Here is an 18,028-nt window from a genome sequence, read left to right on the forward strand (position 1 = left end):
TCTTCCTCTGTCTGATACACTCTCTCTTTTCCACTTTTCCCTCGATGGTGGGTAATAAAATGCCTGCTGGTACCCCCCATGACTGGAGGTACCCAGAGTGGTTCAGCCCATCATGAGTGCTGTGCCAATCATTTAACAATTCCCACAGCTGCCTTTGTGAGAAGCCTCTCTCTTAAGCCTCTGGTTTAAGAATTTAGAGTAATCATGTAAAAATGATACCCCTGTGCTCTATGATCCGCTGAATCTCACTAATGCCGGATCCCAGAAGAGGGCTTATTAATGAAAAGATGCAATGCCTCTCTCTCTGCTCATGTTTCACATGAATATCTCTCATGGATTCGGCAGTAAACCTTACTGCTGATAAAGTAAGTATAATGAACCTCCGTGCTCCACGAGAATGAAATCTCAGACTGATGAAGTAGTTACCTGCTCTACTTTCCAGCACAATGGCAGGCTTGAGAGGTACAAGGAGAAGTACTTGGCTGCTATGGGAATAGCGTTGCAGTATCGCAACCTCCTAAATCTTGGGTCTGATTTGCTAGCAATGCCTTTGGCTGTGTGAAAAGATCAAGAGTTTGGAAGGGAGCAGTTTGTAATTAGCTGAGAAAAATGAAATTATGCTTTATTGTAAATCACTGAGTCAACAGAAGAAAGGAGGTTTTTAAAGGGACAGCAACACCTTGAGGCTACTCTGTGTCCTTTCAACATTAGACAGTAGTCAAAACCCCAGTGAAGTCTTGCCAGTTGGCTAGCTTTTCAGAAAGGACGAGCACCAAGTGTTCTGCAAACAGCAGGATCCTGCTGTTTCCAGCCCCTGACATCTACCCAAATTTCAAGAAGGCACTGAAAACACTTTTAAGTACTGCCTCTGTCCTGAAGCTCCTTTGCTAATGGCAGCAGATTTTGCCATCAAGAGTTTCAAATTGTTATAAATCCGTTTGCTGTAGCTGTTTGAAAACAAACAAACAAACAAAGAAAACCCCCACACTAACGAGAGGAAAGACTGATTCCATGTCTATCCATGGGAAATGAAAGCGAGTGAGTACCCAAAAAGCATCATGAAACTAAGAAAAGGAACAGGTAAAACATTGTAGGCAGCAGTGCAATCAGTCTCTATATTTATCTGAGACCCTCTGTGATTTATGTTTTCCATTAAAAGGAACACATGCCTTATGAATTACCCCTAATCTTAGCATCAGTAGGACGGTATAAGACATGCAACAAGAGTCTGGAAGGTGTTGCTCTGGAGTATCCTGAAACAATCACAGAGACTAGCTTTAAGTCCAACAACCAGACCATATCTGTTCGGTGCATCTCTGATACCTGGATCATGACTCATCTTTGCAGAGCCAGCCTCATGTAACCAAATCCAAACTTCTCAAACCTTTGTGAGGCACAAATCTGAATATGGAAAATTATCGCAGAGATCGCAGCAATGAAGAGTGAATCTAATCCCATCACAAACATTGGTTCTAATCCTCTGCAGGTCTATTCAACAATTTAAACAACCCATGAAAATGTTAGCATCATCCCTCACTTCAAGAGGATTCTCTGGTTAGAGGGAATTCAAACACCCTGAAACTCTGTGGAACCTTAAACCAGGGGCTGCATTTCATATTAGCAGCTTGGGTATAACTCCTAGTAGTATTAATACCTAAATGCCCTATATGTTGTCTTTAGAGAGGAAGACAGTCACACCACCTTTATATGTGTGCTTTCTTCCCTTTGCTTTTACATTTCTTCAACATGCAAAATGTACTTAACTCACTGCTTATTGAATGAAGGATTAGTATTATTTTCCTTCCTCCAGTGAACTTTGTTTCACTTCATCCTGTATATATTTTGCTAGTCTGTGTTTTCCTGCCAGCACCCCACTGTTCAGCAAACTACCGTACTTAAGGCCAGCCAGCTAATATAGTGATACCTTTTTACTCACAAGGAGTGTTTCTGTAATCACGGTTGTGCTTGTGGTATGAATGACAGCTTACACCAAGAAGCACAAAACGCACTTCCAGAAGCTTTGCCGAGCTGGGACAGAACTAAAGCAGCTTCAAACTGCCAGGACATTTGAAACATTTAGGGGAGGACACATTTTGAAATGTAGCTTGCTACCTAGCTACTCTGCTAGCATAAATGTTGACCAGGGACCGTGAAGGGAGTTACTTCCCCATCCACCCTTTACTGTGCTGCTGTATCTCATGTTGAGCTAGACTGGGAGCACTTGGAAAAACGCCCTGCTTTGGGTCCTGCAAAAATTAGTATAAAACAAATACGTAATACATTTGCAATGGCTCTGTATAAGGTTTACAGTGTCTTTCTTTGTTGTTAAGATTGGTTATGTTACCCCGTAGGAAAGCAAGTAGAAAAAAAAGGTATCTTTACAACTCACTATGCTCTTGGAAGATCAGATTGGATGTTCCTGTTCACATCACTGCAGCAATGCAGACCTCTCTGGTGGAAGAATTTTCTTTTTCTTGAGGAATTATACCTCAAGTCCTGCTAGGTAGTTACTCTCTTTGTTCCTGTGAGCCAAGCTAGTTGCAAGATCATGCTATGCCATGCTTATAACCTCACACTAAAAAGGAGATTACAAAGGGGGCAAAATACCCTAGAGGGTTCCCCTTTATCAGAACCTTCCCTGTCAGTTTGCCTTCTCATTTCCTGAGCTCTTGTCTGATTATTAGTGTACTGACAGAATAAAAATAACCTCATATTCCTACATGAATCATAAATAAAACCCTTTTATTTCATCAAAGAGGTTGGCAGGTTTATAGTCCTTTGCAATGCATGCACGATGTGAATGACATACCTTTAATTTTGCTGACAAGCTTGTCGGGGTCCTAATGAAAAAGAGTGAAAAGTGGGTGACTTCTCTAAAGGTTTAGCAGTTGCTTTTTGGCGAGGATATATATTTCACCTTGCCACTGTAATCAAGGAGCCAACTGATCTTGGTAATGAACTCTTCAATTACAGTCCACTTCTGACTCTTCAAGAATGCCTAGGCAACAATACCACAGTGATTATTGCTGATATTACAGATTAAAGAAACCTGGGAAAAAAAAGGAGGGGGGAAAAAAAAAAGAAAACCTGAGCAGCGTCCTTGCTAGAGCTTCAGGTATCAGGGTGCATCAGCAATGAAGCAAAAAGAGTGATCAAATTCCAGATTTTGGACAGCTAGATTTTGCATCACTGTTGTACACCAGACAATAATAAAATCACTAGTCTCACCTGTATTTTGACATTACGTATTCCTCCCCGTTTGTTCAACCAGCCAGTTTGCTTTCAGAAACCAGTATCAAGTATTGTAGAGGTTATCTTGGGACAGCCCCATAAAAAGGAAAAGGATAATGCAAAGTATTTCTTTTGGTGTTTCTGACAAGCAAGTTTTCCGATAAAGGTTGCACAGGAACACAGAAAATGGACACAGTAAAAACAATCAGAAAATCTTTCCTATTTCCAGTCTTTCACAGAGTGAAAAGTTTAATTGCTCGCAAAGAGGAAGGCAAACAGTTAAATATACGTATATTTAGCAGTGATGAAAGTGCTTTCCCCTTCTTCAACACAGCCTTTCTTATTTCTACTTTCCTTTTACAGTTTCCTATTTTGCTCATATAAAAGTCACGAACAATGGTCCCTAAGTTTGCCTTCTGACCACAAACAAATCGTCAAAGCCACAAGCCTTTTCCCTTTCATAAAAGAAGTCCTGCTTTTTTGGAAATGTCCCACATCTTCACTTAATAATTTGGAAAGAGATTAAGGGAATAGGACAGCTTTATTTGATATCTTGGAGCTTATTCTTTGTTTTGCTGGTGACTCCTGTCTTCAGCAACAACTCATCAGAGAAAGTTTGGGATTTGGCAAGTTACCCCTGCCTGATTGCTGTTCTTTTTTGGTTTTAGTTTTTGGTTTGTTTTTGTTTTTGTGGGGGTTTTTTTGGCGATGGGGTTTAGAGGTGGGGCTGCTGAGAGAGAAAATGAGAGAGATGTAACTAAGGTCATCTGACTAGAGAAAGAAGCAGGGGTTGTGTGTGCAGGACTGTGTGTACATGGGGAGATAGGGCAGAAAAAGGGAAAAAATCATGGACAGTGAATTCCAGATCACTATCTTGTCAGGATTTTACAAGATTCCAGAGCTGCACTTTTAATTTTCATTACTTTCCATTTTCCTTTGATAAGCTCAGAAGCAGTATCTAATTTTATTAGGAGATTTTCATCAGACATGGATACCTTCCTTCCTCAAGGGATTCCCTAGCCACAAAAACATCAGGTTCTGTGAAACATTAGCTAATCCCAGTTATGAGTTACTTGACCCTATCAAGCTAAGAAATAAATTTTACTCTTCATGAGAGTCCTACTGTTTACACTCCAGACAAAATTCTTAGATCTCAAAGTTTTCAGAGGAAAAACATTTTTCATAATGCCAGAAAACTGGCCTTAAAGACCTGGGCCATACAAGCCTGAAAATGTTTCTTGTTTCAAATTAAATACGTTGACAGACTTCCTCTTGACTGCAGCTGACACCAGTGCCTGATTTTTTTGGCATAAAATCCAAATGGGTAACGGTAGGAGCCATTACTGGCAACATCCATCCAGTCCTATACTCTACACATCACTACTTCTTGCCCTCGACCTTCCCTCATGTGGCTGCACGCAGAGGGAGATTGCTAAGAATCAAAGCACTTCTCCCTGTTCAGTGCAGACAACATACAGTTCAACAAGAGGCTCAAAGTTAGGTGAACCTCTTACAGCAAGTGTTTGCGTGGTGCGTGACCGTGCAAGCCACTGCGGCATGGCTGGGCGAGAGAAGCCGGAGCCGGCAAGCAGGAAGCTGCTGTTAGCAGCCATCAACATGACACATGGGAAACGCAGAAAATTTGGGGATGCATTCAGAGCTGATAGAGAGCAAAGCACGTGCTCCAAACCCAAAGGGCTGGAATCTTTTCAAAGCTGTTTTGCTTCACTCTAATGCATTTAAGAGTTAGAATCATCCCAGGATATTAGCTCGGTATATTAAAAGTATATTGTGTCACACAATGTTTTAAAACATAGCATGGCTTATTTTAAAGGTGAAATGGAATGTGTTTGGTACTTACTTAGTGCCTTGCTCAATCAGCATAACTCCAGGGCTTTGGAGAAGAGGGGATCTGGTACTCTGGCTGTAGCTGTGTTTCTTGTTCAGCTGTTTACAATGAAAGTTCTAGCTAGAAAAGGTTGAGAAAAAACTCATATACTCCAAAATTATCAGTTTATTATCACTATTAATAATACTTTATAGCACTTAACATGCTACTTTTCATCTTCAAAGCACTTTGCAAATATTAATTAATCCTCAAAATCTGCCTGTGGGGTAAGCAAATGCTGTTGCTCCCAGCAGTTGAGTCACAGGGTTAACCAACTTGACCAAGCCTAGAGGGTTGGGATCAGCCTCCGCCCATCCTGCTCTGATGCTCAAAATACTTAAACACAGTGTTTCCCCCCCTTCTCTTAGATGGGATGGTGGATGTGTGCCACTTTTATACATGAGATATTTTCTTAAAACACTGGCTTGAACTGATAACTGCAACTTCAGCTGCTTGAAAAAGGCTGCAGTTTTCTCCCTTCCCACATATTTCTGCATTGATGCAAGACATGGACAATTATCACCTGATAATTGAAGGACTCAGTTCATGGAGGAGCTCCTAGCTGATTTCTAAAATTACTCCCCAAACTCTGCTTTGCAGTGGAGAATCACAAAAGTGATCAGAGAGTCACAGCTTAAAGAAACAGCAGATTTCTTTAAGTATTTCATAGGTCACCATCACTTGAGACATAAATAAAATTCTTTAACTGAAAGTAGCCTGCATGTTTGTGTGGACTGATTAGCCTGATGTTTGTGTTTTTCACTTATGGGTTTGGGTTTGTTTGTTTTCAAACAACTTGCAATACTTTAAGTGCTAACAAACTTAGGGGAAAGAAGGACAGGCCCATGATGTGGTTTTATTTGTCCATGCTTCTTTGAGTTGGTAAATCACACTGCATTGCTTTATTGAGTGTCCCTTTAGGAGTATATTGGAAAAAATTCTATCTGCCACAATTAATACAGTGCCTAGTGCATCACGCGGCACAACCCTGGTGTTGAAACTCAGCATTCTCTGGAATCCTTTGGTCCCACACTGGATGCCAGAAAGGATAGTAGCTGCGACATGTGATACAGCTGCTGATAAATGATGGTGATAATGCAGAACAAAAAGGCTAATGAGTTCTCTCCAACACCACACTACTTTCATGAAATGAATGTGATGATGACCCTATTTGCTACTTTTTTTTTTTTTTTTTTTTTTTGGCTAGTGAGTTACTTATCCCTTTTACCTGCATGCTAGTTTTATCTTCTCTGTACAATGCTATGGAAAGACAGTCAAAATTAATGTCAGCATCTCCCTTCACTTTTAAACTATAAAAGAGCCTTTGAAGGTAGAGTAAACCAAAGAGGCCAGTAACTAATTATAACCCATTGTACTGGACTTTGAGGAATAATGAATAGAAGCTATTCCCCATGTGCTTACCAGAGTGCTTTGCAGAGACAGTGGTGCCTTTGTGGGAGAGGGAGATCCCTTCACTGGACCAGAGAGAGAAGAAATGGAATTGTTAATGTATGTAAGAGGCAGGAGGATTTCTATGGTACTATTTCATTGCAGAGGCAGAAGGTAGCAGAGCCAATCATGAAAAGCGTAAAGGTGTGAAGGCGCAAAGATGGAGAGTTGATTAAAAGCACCATGGGGAGCGTGAGCGAACAAATCAATGGTAATGATGGAATTATGCCTGAGCGGAACCCAATAGTCTACGGTGTCCTGGCGACTTGGTGCTGGGGATTAAACGTTGGCGAGGAGCAGAGCCGAGCCCTTGTCCAGACTGTCGGCACTTGGAGATAGGCTGACTGATGGGACAGGTTACGCTACAAAACTGGGTGAGGTCTCTTGAGGAAAGACCGAGTTCAACATAAGCGCCTTTGCACCCCAGCGAGATGTGATGTCTGAATCCTGCCCGACCGGGAGCTGGGGTGGAGGAGCAGCGGTGTTGAGAGATGCCAGTCACGGTTGTCACACCTGGGGAAGCAGGACAGGGCTTATCTGGGGAAGCAGGAGCATGAAGAAAGAAAAGGTAAAAGATGAGAGAAGGGGCCCTGAGGGTGCTCGGTGAGGTTAGAGGTAGCACCTGGCAGGGAGGCAGGAGAGCCGAGCAACGAAGGCTTACAGCGGTGGGGGAGAGATGATCGGTGGCAGCACTGGTGGCCGCGTGGGGCAGCAAGGCAGGGGCTTGGAGGAGTAGGCAGGAGCCGAGGGAACACAGATCAGAGCTGGCTGCGAAGGCGCTGAGAGAAAGGCCTGGAGCAGCCTGGAGGGAGGGAAGAGAGGATTGGAGCAGCTGGTAAGATCAATGAGGGACCGGCTCTAGCTGGGGCAGCAGTGGCTTAGGGCTGCCAGCGCTCACTGGCGCTTGCTGAGCTTGCCCTGTGCTTACAGTCACCGCCACATTAAGCATGTTAGTATCAAAAGTACAACTGAAGCTGCCTTAATAGTAATACCTCTATGAGGAGTCTTACAAAAATACAGCTCTAGTTCCCTTCTTCTTTACTATTTTAGGGATTCCTTTGCTGGTACGAGGCATACATTATTCCATATATACATATCCCAGATGCCCCTATCACTACGGCACCAGGACTGCAGACGGCTACAGAAACCCACAGAGCGCACAGCCCCAGCTGGTTGTTGCTGTGGATCACTGCGGTGAAGAAGCGCAAGGCAAGGACACTTTGTGTCGCTGTGTGAAAAGGCACTTTGCAGAAGAAAGCATCCAGGCTGCTCCCAAGACTCCACAATCTCATCTCCTGTATAGCTATTTGGACTCTAATCTTACCTGCTTTTGTGGTTAGTGACATCAGGAGGAAGGGCCTGGGGCCATTTTGCCTGCCCCAAGTTGGCCCACACAGAGTTGCCACAAGGGCAATTGAGATGGAGGGAGGAGTAAATAGATGGTGCCCGTCAGGATAGACAGAGTGCGCTTAGGCGTATCCATAAGGGATAAAACCATGAGTATGACTGTGCCATAACACCAAGCAACCCAGAGATTTTCTCTCTGATGGCATTAGCCACGTCACCCTGGAGCCAACTGCAAAGGCAGCACTGCCCATACGAGGAATGCAAGGGGACAGTTTAACCTCAGGCCTCGCCTGACAGGCGATCCGCCCATGCCACAGCAGCAGAGCCAGACCTTTAGCAAATACAGTGAGGCCATACCTGGCCTTTTGGCATGAACTCATGGTGAAATAATTGAAAGCTAAACATTTTCAAATTCAAATATTTGCCAAGTGGTGAAACAGGCCACTGCAGCCAGAGGGAAGCTGTTCCTGGGTGGCCTCAGTCAGTTCAGATCATGCACGCAGCCAGGACCACTGCGGTGGCCTCAGTTACGAGACCTTCAGATTGCTGGAGTCCACTTGTGCAGTCAGGCCAGCTGGGTAGGAGAGAGCAAAGTTTAGTCATCCAGAGCCCTGGTCTCCAGAAATAAAATTCTCGAACGAAAAAGATAACGATTCACAAGTAGAAAATGCAGATTCTTTCCAAATGGTCTTAATGAAGATGACTTAAATATGGACAGTTGAAATATCCCGTATCTTAGCTTCCTGCAGTCACGTATGTCTCTCTTATACAGGGCCAAGTCTGAGCACAAACTAATAAACCACTCATTGAGAGAGGAGCTCCATATCAGAAAGTGAGAATCTGGTGTTTGGGCACATCTTTGCTCTTTCCTAGTAGTAACAGGTAAAAAGCCTGAAAGTATAAAGCTCAGAGCTGGGCTTGAGCACGTGTCCCTGGCTGGGCCCATTCTCCAGATACGGTTTTTTCACTCTTGAAAGCAGCAAGCACCAGAAATTGGAGAGGGAGATCTAGACATGGCACAAATATTAGATGTAAATACAACACATTTCAGTACAGACCCTTCACTGAAACAAGCCCTAGAGCAAAGCTGTCTCTTCCTGTTGATGACAATGCAAAGGACTTCAGCATAATAGTATTTACTCAGTTAAATGAGAGCTGTAATGCACTTCAGCCTCAGAAACAAAACTTGAACTACTTAAGTGTACCATTTTCAAACCTGAGGATTTATTTGCATGCGGCTGTTGACTTCAGTGGGAGTCACCGCTGCAACCAAATGCACTGCCCTGAAAGCTTTCTCAACAGATGAAAAGGCTCTGTTACGTATAATGGAAAATGATGCCCTTTTGCTTTAAGCTCAAGCAGAACCCAGAGCAAGGAAGTCCAGGTTTAGTTTAGATACAAATAGAAGTAAAAAGAAATTTTAACTTTGCAGGTTTCAACATTCCAGAGTCAAACTAGCGCTAGAAACACAGGGACAATTTGATTGGGCATCTTGCCCAGTCAAAAACTGTATGTTAGAGACATCCCAATCAAATTCCATGTGATTTACAGTTTAGCACTATCTAGGACTCAAGAGTTGAGCTTCAGACCCATTTAGCCATTGCTCAACTCAGTTGCCTTACGCAAATCACTTCACCATCTTTTACCTCACTTCCCTTCAGTGAATTGGGAATAAATATATTCATCTTCTTGGAGGATGAGAATTCAGTATTGTTACGAGGTACACTCATACTAAATGAGTGATGCTAATGTGGCAAGTAACATGTCATGTCTAGTACAGAGCATTTTTTGGCACATGAGGGTGCTGGGAAGTTTTAATAAGCACTTTGTCTTTTGCTTTCATACCGGTGAGAGTCACTCACTTGCTTAAAAAGTCTTTTGCTATTTATTTTTTAAAATATATGATTGAGCCTTTCAGCCTAGTCTTCTTAAGCTTTTCAATACAGAAACAGAGTATGCACTTTGGTTTGTTCCAACCTCAACTCCCCCCAACCTGAGAAACTAATCTTTCCCAGGATGAAGTTTTCTTTAAAAATATGATGTGGTAATCCTCTTTCTAATAAAGACTACACAACTGTCTTAATCTTTGCCCACGTATGGAAGGCACTTGAAAAAAACTTTGGTTTTGTAGATCCAGCAACTTTAGAAGACAGGAATCAGTAAACAGCGGGCTAATCATTCTGCCTCCTTTGACAAGCAGTGAAGGAGTTAATTATCTGCTTCTTTTCACTAATTCTGTTGCAGAGCTCAGTTGTGCATATTAAATGTCCAAGTTACCAGATTCAAAGAAAAACTTGATCTCAGTTTGGCTACGTATTAAAAGTGCCATTCCCTGTTGTCCTACCTAGCACTGTTAATTGCATACATTTAGCCCTCTATTGGAGAATAATTTAGCTTCAGATTGAAAAGAAACAGCCCTGGCCTTGGTTATTTTGGCATACAAGTCTCCAGTATGACTCTGTTTTCTAAGCAGACATTAATGATTCTAAAACTAATATTCATTGTTTGAAGAGGCATAGCGGCCTTGGCATTTACTTAACCTTTTGTCTCATGTATGAGACTGAGTCAGCCTAAATCCTTTTCTTAATTAATATCTATTCTTTTTTTTTTTCTGTCCAACATTATTTATTAAACAATTTGCATGCAACAATTAGAGTTGAGAGATTAGAAAAAACCCACTGTGTGAGCAAGCTCACTTAGTACGACAACAACCATGAAACTGGTCCTCCAGCTCAAAGAAAGCTCTGAGTATGAATGAGATGGGAATAGGGAGTAAGTAAGGTCAGGTAAAAAAAAAAAATCCAAAACCAAGTCCCACCATTCACCTGTTAGCTCTAACATTAAGCTATTCCCTACTAAAATAATAATTTTAGAGGGAAAGAGATAAAATACTACTGTAAAAGCATAAAAACCAGGGATTTGACACCTCCAGTGAATGTCAGTGATGATAGTTATGGTTGTGAATAAAGTGCAATCACTGAACCTGTTTGCTGATTGATGTGGTAGAAAGAAATTATCGTTTCCATTTCCTGTAGTGTTTAACAGGACAGCACTGTCTGCTCCATATGAACAGTCTCAACTGGAGCTCACCTGCTTTTCCATATGTACTTCTTTGCACTTTCGTGATCACAACTACTTTGCACATACTGCTGAGTGTGCAACAAAAGACCCTTATGAATGTTCAGATTGACATGGAATATGGCAAGGACACCTTTGGCAATGAAAATAAAAACATTTTGGGGTTGCATTACCAGTTGTATGACATTAAGAACCGGATTGCAGTTGGCTCACATATAAATACACACAGAAGTAGAGACTCAAGCATCTTTCCTCACCTATTCTTCCAGCCAGTAGCTATGTGTAATCACAGACGCTTTGCTCAGTGGATTGACTATCTGCAAGACGACTGATGGAATCACCTTTTATATTTTACCAGGGCTGGATGACAAACCAGACCTACATGAAAAACTATAACGCTCTCCAGACTCCGAAGTCATAGGCAACGTGGATGTGATAATATGAGCCATATCTTGCACCCATTAGAAGACCCACAGGAATAAGATTCATTCTAGGCATTGGCGTCAATGTCATCCTAAATCTTATATTAGACAATGATCCTCAACTGCTAATGCTCTTAGGATCTCCCTTCTAAAAGGCTTTAGGAGATCTCTGGGTACCACACAAAGCTCTTGACCCACATCTTTCCCACGAACCTATAGACAGTGAACCCTCCCACCTGTGTGACAAGGTCCTAAGGGTCATATGCATGACTTGCATCTTTGCAGGCAGGGAAGATGTTGCGAAGAAACAAAATGGGACCATTACTTAGAAACCTTCCTGAGAGCTGAACTGGACCACTGCCATTACCTCAGAGCTAATGCTCCCAAAAGAAACAGACCAGCCCTAGGGATCCAGAAGTGTCATTTTCTTCAGAACTACCTCACCAGTGTGGCACTACTTTAAATATTATTTCAGGCATATAGTTCAGCAGGTAATTTCAGGGCATGAACCCAGACTGCAGGTTTTAAAATCCAAATGCACGTCTATAAACCCAACATATTAATAAGTTAACAGTTTTCAATAAGACATCAACATTTGCATGCATCTTCCTACTTGTTATGTGCAGTACTACATTTTTTAATGTTTCTTGGACGCTAGCCAGAGAGTCTGGGTCCCTAGTTAGTTCATCTATTACTTTCTTGCCACAATAGAGCTGGGTCCTGGCCAAGTACTGGACTTGTACTGCATACAAAAACACAGAATTCTCTCCCTTATCTATTGATAGTCTTCATTTCCCAGGGAAGGGGAAAAAAATATCATAAATTAAGATAAATAAGTAAATACACAAAAATCCAGCACTAACTGTAGTACAAGTATTTTTAGCATCTTTTGACACTATGCGTAATCAAAAGATTTCCTTATGTATTTATACTGCCTTAGTCTCTCAAGAGTCTAATTCACGACTATTCACCTGAACAGGAGAGGAAGATCTCTTCTTTAAACCCTTCCCGGAGCTCCTCAGGCTTTCCACAAGAGTGAGCAAAGTTACATGATCTGAAATAAAACAGGGGAGGAAGAGGCTTCACTACCATCCCTCCTTCTTCAGTGTTTCTCAACCTATGGACTATGGAAGGGTTTAAAGAGGCCATGAAGGGTCAGAGGTGGTCTCTGTTTTACATTTGACCTTGAAAAATTTTGTCTGTTACTCAGGGCCTCTGGTGTCTTCAGAGGAAGACAGATGAACACAGAGGAGATGCTTTTTTTGAAAGAGTTTTGAAAACATTGTCCAGTGCAGCTCTGATGGCAGGGCAACAAATGTTGCCTTTTATTGTAGTCTTAAGGTAGCAAACTAATACTTAAATTAACAAAGAGCAAGAAAAAAGGAATGAATGATGTAACAATCCTGGCTGTGGTTTTTCAGTTACTTTAATCTGCCAGAAGTCTGAGCTGCCCTTGAAAGGGCTGGTCCTGCTTGCCCACCCAGCCCTGATGGGACCGTTTGTGCCCACTCGAAGATGTGCATCTGATTGGAGAATTAATAGGCTAAAACATCATCTGACACTAAAAATGCCCCTCGATGCTGCTGAGCACACGGAAACACAACACTCCTCGGAGCAGGGCAGGCAGGCATGCCAAGGTAGGGATGGGATGGGAAGGGCGCGCCGTGCCTTTGGGCAACAGCCCCGTTCATGCTGACCACACAACCACCACAAAACCTGAGCCAAGGACATGCAGGGCAAAGCCAAGAGCAGCAGGAGAGACATCTCATGTTCACCCGGGCTGCAGCTAAAATCACAACCCAGTCCACATGGAATATTTTGCTGTCAGTGTAACACTAATCACAGTACTCCACTGGGTTGACTTGTAAAATTTTGCTAATAATACGAAGGTAGCTGACAAGTTAATAGAACGCATGATTCCTGTACCTTCTGCTTGAGCAGTGTGAGTATTTTTTCTGCTTAATTTGCCCAAACAAAGCATCAGTGCCTTAATTTCAGTTATTTCAGAAATTAGATCCTCTTGAAGAATGAAAGGATGCTGTGTTTGAGAGGAGTAGCTTTTTTATGAAGACACATAATTAATGGAAGCCATTAAAGATACTTGTAAAAATGATTCAGATTTTTATATATGATGACTAACTAACCTATTATTGCTCTTCTTGGTCAGAGATTAATGGGAATTTCTTAAAGGATAAAGAATTATTTAACAAGCTGCAGGATATGTATGGGCTTGGAATACACTCTGTGATAGTGTGAATAATAAGAAACGTGGCTGTTTATTTCCTTGACTAATGAACCAAAACTAAATTCAGAGATAGCAAGATGTCAAAGAAAACCAAACCCAAAACCAAAACAACAACAAAAACCTAACAAGGCAAGTGGATGTTTTTTACATGAATCTAAACATACACTTTAGCAATAAAGCCCTACTGTTAAGAAATTCAGGTTCTTGCATGCTCTAACTCAAGGTGGTCTAGCAACACACCAGCATAATCTCTAATATGACTGAGAAGCACCAAAGACTTTAAAGAAAGAGTTTAAAATCAGGTGATGCTGAATATTCAACAGCTCCTTGGGAGGGGAGAGAAAGTGAGGGAGACTGCAAGACAGAGAGGACAAATCACTTTGCTGCTTGCAAGAGCTTCCCATGAAGAAATTTTCTTTACAAAGCAATGACAACAATGTGTTTGGTCAACGATTTCTATGCAAAGAAAACTGACTTCAAAGACAGACGAGCAACAGAGTCACTCAATTATTCCCTTGATGATAGCACACATGGACAGTTTTCATTTTTCCAACTCTTTCAGATTATAAGTGACCTCACAGTGTCTTGAAGCATCTTGTCCCCACTGGGTTGTGCAAAGAGGGAGCAGAACATCTCTAGGCTGAGTTTAGCACTACAGGAAAAGAGCAGATAACATTTCAGGAGTGAAGGAAATGGAAAGCAAACCAGTTTCTCAGGCAGCTGAAAACAGTGTTTGGTTCTTTTCACAACTGATTCGCCAAGTATTTTCTGCAGTAACTGTTCTGAGCAACAAACCACAATGATTCATATGCCCAGGTGAAAGAGTAAGAGTTCCCTCTCTCTGGCTGAAACAAATAAACTTACTCCAGCTCTTTTCCAGAACGGATCCCAACCAAAGCAGGTAGTAGCAGTGAGCCTTCTGCAGCTTGACACCAAATTATTTTAATATCCACTGTATCTTTCCCCTCTCAGGGCTCATTTTTTTTTTCCTTTAACTTTTTGAATGCACACAAAGAACCGAATAACCTTTTCTCCGTGTACCTGGCTCAGCCACATCACTGAAGGGGGTCCTTTCAATGTTTTAAAGGACCTGAAGTGTATGACAACATGGCACTGCAGTCAAGAATCTCGCTGGGGAACGGAATAAGAAGATTTATTTTATTTTTAATATTTGAAAGATTTCAAAAAGCATTCAACTGGATTTCTCACTAAGAGGATGAGTGAAGAGAATCCTTTGTAACTAAGCTGGGAGGCCCAAGTCTTTTATCCATTGTTACACAGTTTTTCCCCAGGGCAGAGTTAGGAAGGGCTGCAGGCCCCAGAAGCTTAAAAAGGCAAGTACACTGGGTGGGCTTTTCTGCCATTGCCTAAGCTCCTCCCGAGGTAGGAGCCACCAGAGTGGAGCAGGTCCTGTGCTCCATTTCAGCCACCGACAGAGATTATTTGGGAAGATCCCAGCAGCAGCAGTGCTCTCATGGAGGGGAATCTGACCCACCTGCCTGCAAATGTGCATGTGTGTACACGCACACCCTCAGTACCCAGCCACCTGTACATCTGCTTCCTTAATAAACCAGAAACAAACCCATTCCACAGAAGATTAGTAGTGAATTGGCACCTGGACTAATCACTGTGCATCAGACTTTGCCAAGCCGCCTTTTCCTGTCGGCTTTTTTTAAAGTACTATACATGAGTGGTTAGCTGAAGATATGTTATCTCTTTCAGGATAGATTGTGTACAAGAAGGAAACTACTGTAACTGTACTGCTAACTCCTTTGTTTTACCTTTTGAACTTCTTACATTTATATGTGAAATCCCTACAACCTCGATGCAAATGAATTGGTGGGGTTTGATCAAATGGACTTTGGTACATATTCTCTGAGCTGAGTCCACAGCAGTGACGGATTCACCCACCTTTCCCAGATGTTTGTGTCTGGCTGAACGTGAGAACTTGCTTGAGTGATTCCCAAATGTCGATAATGTGAGAAGGAGCTCAGGACCTGAGGCAGGATACCCGGGACACGTTCTTACCCCCCACACCCTGAAAATCTTAATCTAGGACTTGGCCAACCTGGTTCCCTACAAAACTATAAATATGTAAGATCTCTATTGGTAGCATTTTGCTTGGCAGCATTTCATAGCACTTTTGGTCTCTGTGAGATTTTCACTGTTAATACAGCCACAGCGGTGCATGACGTAGGAGCAGCAAAAGGCAGTTGACTACTCATGCCCATTTGTGCCTCAATCAATGTGTCAGAGTTCACCATTCAAAGTTGCTCTCAAATAAAAGGTGAAATAAACCAGTTTTTAAGTAATTTAGCAACTCTTTCCTGACTTGCTACAAAACTTGTCGGAACTTAATAAAGCAGAAATTTTAAAGGCAAATGTCTTATGTATGAGCCCACCGCCCAGAAGCAGGAGAATATGGAGTTTGTAAATAACAACTGCAATGCAAGTAATGCCTATTTGCTTACTTGATCCCACTGAAATTAATGGTCTGTGGTTTAGGTATGTGTCAGTGCCATAAAGCAGGATACGCTTGGGGACCAGGAAGTGTCTGCTTCATGTGTTAATGACGGAGTTATGGAGTGGCAGCAGCCATTTCATACACAAAGTTGCAGAAGGATTTTTACTATATGCTCAACTCTCCCTTTTTATACTCCAACAAAAGGCTGAAGAAATTTCTAGATCAGACCTGAGGCCAAGGTTGAAATTTTTCTATAAAATTTGAAAAGGATCTAGCTAGAGATTTTCGAATGATGCCACCCCTGAGAAAATACAGCTCGCAAGCGCAGCTTGTGTCCCTCCTAGCACTTAGGTGTACTCTCACACAGGGGTGACTCTGGGTATGAACAAAACTGTGTTCAACAAAATTATTGCACCTCCTCAAGCCCCAGCTCTCCTTCTCTAGTCCCACCATTCACAGGGAGATGCTTGAATAAGCCCAGAAAAAAGCATCCTACTAAGGAGTTATATTTTAATGTTTATACTATGGCTTTTTGTATAATAGGAATAATCGCTATTGCTTTGTAGTACACTTACAACAAATAGCTTTTGAGATTGCTCAAACACTTTAGCTCCACTTCAGCTCTTAATCAAACTCAGCAGCTGTTTATTGCAATTACACTATAAAGCAATAGACATTATCCCTTAACTAACTGTCTTATTAATATAGGTAGTTACACAGCTATTTCATAGTTACTCTTAAATAACTGCTTTTAATTATTTTATTAACATAAATAACCATCTCAATAAATTTAAATTAAATGCCTATGTGAGAAACGTACTTTAAAGCATTGCACAAAATTGCATCTGTTTACTAATGTTTAAATTGATGTCATTGTGTAGTTCAATTAAAATGCAACTTTAATTTATTTCAATTTTTGATCGCCATGGAACACCTAAAACACTAGAACTTCCTAAATATTGAAATGGGCACTGTCTGGTCTGTCTTCCTTTACTATATTTTCTTTGCAATATTAGTGTGCTGTCAGGAGAATGAGATTTATTTTTGCTCACAAAACCTACAATTTAATATCCCCATTTAGTTTTCTTTTCCTCCCAAAGCAACAGATGAAACTGGATTGCATTTTGCCTTCTAGTTCACTTGTGCAACTCTGCTTTCAATGGAGAAAAGGATTTTATTTTCCTGTGCAATACTGGATCCTCCATGTCTTATGCCCTTTGTTCTGGTAGGATCAAGCTCTTTGCCTTCAGCTAAGGGGAAGGCAGACTCTGCCTGACCTGGCCAGAAACCTCCTTATTCTTCCTCATGGGGGCCAGTTTATTGTTCAGGGGCCTCATTCTAACCAAAAATCCTCCACTGCAGAGCGGACGACACTTGGACCGCAGCTTCTATCCCACAGGGCCGCTAATGAACATTTATCTGAAAAGGCACCATGGCACAGATTAGCATATGCCACCTCTCCTTCTGCAGAATGGTCTGCCCATCATACTGGCTTATTCAGATGCTCTTTTCCCCAGATTCCTTGCTCTTGGGGATGAAACAAAAATCTCCTATCCTTATTCTGTTTCAGATTCCTCCCCTGAAGGATAAAGAGGAAAATGCTTGCTGAAGAGTGAGGAGAAAAGGAGAGGGACTCCCTCCACCACTTGTCTGCCATACACACGAGAACAGAAGATGTTAGAAAGTGCTTGGAGAAACTTAAAGTGGCAAACGTAAGTCAGGAATGGAGTGAAAGTAAGGCTGGAAAATATAAAGTGCAAAAGGCACTACTGAAGAGGCCTCACATACTTTCCTGCCAGACACTTTCTTCTGCCACTCAAAACCTTTCGATTTAGTTCTATAGCTGGTGCAGGCATCTATAAACATGAACTGCTACCTCTCTGACATCAAATCACAACAAACCC

General features: G+C 41.8%; 1 long non-coding RNA gene across 5 annotated transcripts in view; it reads right to left on the reverse strand.

The window, feature by feature from the left end:
• The window catches only part of LOC129204452 (uncharacterized), a 501,141-nt gene that overhangs the window by 33,808 nt on the left and 449,305 nt on the right, over positions 1 to 18,028 (reverse strand). For 3 of the 5 annotated variants that reach the window (XR_008576396.1, XR_008576395.1, XR_008576397.1), the window contains 2 exons: positions 6,542 to 6,594; positions 5,093 to 5,200 (listed from right to left, as the gene is read on the reverse strand). The exons of 1 other annotated variant lie outside the window; for it this stretch is intronic. This is a non-coding gene — a long non-coding RNA (uncharacterized LOC129204452). The remainder of the gene's footprint in view (positions 1 to 5,092; positions 5,201 to 6,541; positions 6,595 to 18,028) is intronic. One more of the 5 variants, XR_008576398.1, reaches the window with a different exon arrangement.

The sequence above is a fragment of the Grus americana genome, chromosome 3 (genome assembly GCF_028858705.1).
Source record: "Grus americana isolate bGruAme1 chromosome 3, bGruAme1.mat, whole genome shotgun sequence".
In the NCBI taxonomy this organism is placed as follows: domain Eukaryota; kingdom Metazoa; phylum Chordata; class Aves; order Gruiformes; family Gruidae; genus Grus; species Grus americana.